Consider the following 5,000-nt stretch of genomic DNA (forward strand, 5'->3'; position numbering starts at 1 on the left):
AGTAGGCGAGGTAGGCCAAAGAGAAGGTGGAGAGATATAGTAGATGAGTGTGTGAGAAAGAGAGTTTGGAAGTCGGTGAGGCTAGGGAACTGACGAGAGATCGAGCTGACTGGATGAATGTTGTGAGAAGAAGCACAAAACCAGGGATTTGGCAGACCTTTTTAACGTGACAGCGTCCGGATTGACTTCATCAGATAGGTACATGTATGTGAGAAGCTACAGAACGTGGTGAACGTGGTGAAAGTTTTTTTTTTTTTTTTTTTTTTGGCTTATGTGATGGAGCCAGGATTCCGGGGGCTTGAATGATGAGTGAATGGAAGCGTGGCTCATTGAACTGGGCAAACCTAGGCTTTCTGGACGTTGTTACTCCTCACCCTGCCCTGGGGTGAGAAAGGAGGTCCGGATGATGATGATGACGATGACGATGATGATGATGGTGGTGATGATTATGTGGAGATTGTCAAGCGTGAAAGGATTGAACTTGCTAGTGAATCTCTTGAATGTGTGGAAGAATTCTGTTACTTAGGAAACATGTTATGTGCTGGAAGTAGGACTGGAGCAGCTCTGCGGCTAGAGTGAGGAGTGGTTGGAAGAAGGTCAGGGAGCTGTTGCCTCTCCTGACACTGAGAGGGCTTTCCCTCCGTGCTAAGGGATCTTTGTATGCAGCATGTTAGGAGTGTAATGCTGTATGGTAGTAAGACCTGGGCAGTAGAGGAAGAAGATATTCGCAGGCTCAAATGTACAGAAAATGACAATGATTAGGTGGATGTGCTGTGCGTCCCTGAGTGCAAGGCCTGGGGGGGCTGGGTTTATGATGGAAGAGTTGAGAGGTAGGATGTGACTGGAGTACATTGGTGTTGTGATGAGAGGAGGGGTAGACTGAAATGGTTTGGGAGGAAGGATGGTACCGGTGTGTATTCGTGTTGTGATGAGAAGGGGTAGATTGAGATGGTTTGGGAGGAAGGATGGGACTTGAGTGGATTGGTGCTGTGATGAGGAGGGGTAGATTGAGATGGTTTGGGCATGTGGAGAGAATGGGGCATGGCAACAGGGTGCAGAAATTGAGAACTGTGAACACTGAGGGTTGGGTTGCGCGAGGCAGACCGAAAAAGACCTGGGACGAGGTCGTAGAGTGTGACCTCAGGAATAAGGGACTGAATAGGGAGACTGCCAGAGGTCGAGCAGCATGGAGTGCCGCCATTAGGTGACCAAGGCCGACGCATGCATGTTGGAGCCTTTATATACGAAACGAAACGAAACGATAAAAACGAAACGAAATGATTATTATTGCCCTTTCTCAATCATCAATGCTGAGATATAACAATAGATTATCCCTGGAATACGATGCTAGTTACGAAGAAGTGCTATGTAAATGGAGCCGCAGCATCCCCTTATTCTGTCACTGAGCTACGTGAAATAAATTCTAATATGATGCCGTCCGGCAGCATCTGTCTGTTCCCCCTTCATCTCACACTTTCCTCATTCTTCTCTCTACCACATCCCTCCACCTCTTCTTCGGTCTCCCTCTCCCTCTCTCACGCTGCATCTCACTCACACACATGCTCTTGGTGAGTCTCTCACTCTCTACTATCTCCATATGGCCAAATCATCTCATGGTATGTTTCTCAACACTTTCAGTCACATCCACATCAACACCACAACGCTTCTTTACTTCCTCTTTCGTCTGTCTGTCTCTCAACCCAACTCCAAATCCACATCAACACCACTATGCTCTTTCACTTTCTCATTGTCTCTCTATCTCTATTAACTCCCCATCCATATCAACACAACGCTTTATCACTTCCTCATTTTTCTGTCTGTCTCTCTACGGAACTCCACATCCACATCAACACCACAGCGCTCTTTTACTTCCTCATTTGTTTGTCTGTCTCTCCACGTAACTCCACATCCACATCAACACCTCAACGCTCCTTTACTTCCTCATTTGTCAGTCTGTCTCTATTAACTCCCCATCCACATCAACACAACGCTTTTTGACTTCCTCAAAGTTGTCTGTGTTTTTCTCCACGTAACTCCACATCCACATCAGCACAACAACTCTTTTCACTTTCTCACTGTCTCTCTATCTCTATTAACTCTCCATCCACATCAGTTAACGCTTTTTCACATCCTCATTTATCTGTCTGTCTCTTCACTTAAGTTCACAACGCATCCACATTCAGCACCACAACGCTCCTTTACTTTCTTATTTGCCTGTCTGTTTCTTGACGTAGCTCCACACCCACATAAACATCATAACACTCCTTTACTTCCTCATTTGTCTGTCTGTCTCTCCACGTAACTCCACATCCACATCAACACCACAACGCTCCTTTACTTCCTCATTTGTCTTAGCGTTGCCGTGATATACACTAGTCTACCATCTCCTTCTCTACGTTCTCTTTGGTGACGATGTGATAGAAAACGAAATTTTACTATTAATTTCATGGTGAACTCGTGTAATATGAGTACGTCAAACGTACTGTACGTATGAATCATGCATTAAAACATATTGTGCGTTGACGTGTATTGAGTTAAATGGTTAATATACCAAAATAAATCTTCAGTGAATGCTGAAATGTCACTAAATAAGAGACATAAAGACGTAAGTTTATCCACACACAACAAATAATAAGGAGACTAACCATGTAGCTAATGCATTCGATAGTCTCTCTCTGCACGATAAAAGTGTGTATTGAGTGAAGGAGGGAAGATGAAGGGGAGATCGAGGATGAGATGGAGGGATGGAGTAGAGAGGTGTATGAGAGAAGGAGGTGTAAGTTGGGGGGATGGAGAGTGAGAGACTAAGCACGAATATATTACATCCGTTTATAATCTCTAATCATGAGGTCATGCTGGCCATCATACTATACCAAACGCGTTCGGTGTTCACCTACACACGATTTACGGCGGGAATTGCTTTTGTTGTCCCTGAACACTTTTAATATGGCAACAAGTGTTTAGCATTTGCCTTGTTAATAGTTTACCAAGTAATAAAGCAGCAGAAAGTGAGAAGTGTGAACATTAGGGTTAGGGTTGCCTGAGGTAGACCGGAAAAAACGTGGGACGAGGTCACTGAGTGTGACCTGAAGGATATGGGACTGAATAGGGAGGCTGCCAGAGATCGAGCAGCATGGAGAGCTGCCATTAGGTGGCCAAGGGCAATGCATGGAAGCAGGTTGCAGCGTTTATAAACGAAACGAGACGAAAAACGAAACGGTGATAGCACAGTACAGCTGGCCTGGACATGACACCTATACAGTAGATGCCACACAGCAATAAAAGTGATTTTGTTCCCACCAAATACTACCAGTCTGATGTAGCCATTCAGTCAGGAGATAATTCCAACACTCAGGTGTTTACTGTGCACGGCCGTGTAAGGCAATGCACACACGGGGTTGGAGGTGGCTGGGTTGAATACAGAGGACTGGGGTGACCTAGAGGTTCTGCTACCACCACAGCAGGGGGTCATTGCTCATGTTACGACACTCCACCCATTTTGGAAGTGTTGCCACTGAGAGGATATGATAATAAACATAGTGTCAGTGAGGGGCAGTGTCTGTGGCAGCCATCCAACGCGGGTGACGCTAAGTACCCGTGCACACGTCAGTCCTGGCAACACCCTTCACTGGTACACTTAGGATACAAGAGCAAGGGGCCAAAAGAACACCGGGGCAAGGTTTGATTTATGATATGATGAGTGGCACTATTTGGTTCCTCCACAGCACCAAGACCATACAGGTGATGGAGCACGAGGAACCTGCGGAACTCAGTGTAAATATGAGAAAGCCAAAGAAACACCACAAACGGTAATGAAGAGACCAACACAGCGGCAACTGAGCAAAATATCGGAGGTGGCCGACTACTTCAAGAAAGGAATATTGGGTGTGATTGAAAGGTGGCGACCATTATCCACCCACTTGATGTAGCACTGCCTACTTCTTCCTTCACCTTTATCATTCTTTTTCTGTGTCTGTCATCATCTCTTCCTATTTCTCACCATCATCCACCCACTTGATGTAGTGCTGACTACCTCTTCCTTCACCTTTATCATTCTTTTTCAGTGTCTGTCTTCCTCTCTTCCTATTTCTCACCATCATCCACTCACTTAATGCAGTGCTGCAGTCTGCTTCCGTCACCTTTATCTCTCTATTTCCATTTCTGCCTTCCTCGTTTGCTATTTCTTACCCTCATCCACTCACTTGATGTAGTGCTGCCTACTTCTTCCTTCACTTTTATCATTCTTTTCCCGTGTCTGCCCCCCTCGTTTCCTATTCCTTACCATCATCCACTCAATTCATGTAGTGCTGCCTACTTCTTCCTTCACCTTCATCATTGTTATTCTATGTCTGTCCTTCTCTCTTCCTATTTCTCCCATCTTTCCTGTCACTTTTTATTACTCTTCTTTCCTTTTCACGTGGCTTTACATTGAGTGACAAGCCTAATGGTTTCCTCTAAGCCAGGAAACTCATTTACAGCGCTGGGTGGTAACCATATAACCAACCCATATGTGTTCTCTTCGTGTCAACAAGTGGGTTGGAGGAGGGTCGGTGCCCCTCCCCGTAAAACAACTAACTCAAAGACAAACGACCACCCCTTACGGGATTATGGCGTCTGGCGATAGATAGATAGATAGATACGGGATTATGGCGTCTGGCGACAGATAGATAGAACGATACTGCAGGCTGGGCACAAGAAGACAGTGAGATATAAGGTGCGGAGTAAGTCGATGAGAGAGAGGTGTTATGGAATTTCCGATCCACTCACAGGACCACCCATAGTCCATAGTACCATGTTCCATGTACAGTAGGAGACTCAGTAACTCCTCGTTTTCAGCAGTTTTTTTTTTTTTTTTTTTTTTTTAATCCTCCGGCATGTTACTGAGATAAACTAATGTATGTTGATAGTAAAGATAAATAAATGGCATAAAACAGAATATCAGGGTGTAATACGCAAAATAAGTCACAAAGAAAAAGGTGCTCTGAAGTCTCCTATGGCAG

The sequence above is a fragment of the Coenobita brevimanus genome, chromosome 75, assembly GCF_032717465.1.
Source record: "Coenobita brevimanus isolate Jiangsu-jjx chromosome 75, ASM3271746v2, whole genome shotgun sequence".
Taxonomy (NCBI): domain Eukaryota; kingdom Metazoa; phylum Arthropoda; class Malacostraca; order Decapoda; family Coenobitidae; genus Coenobita; species Coenobita brevimanus.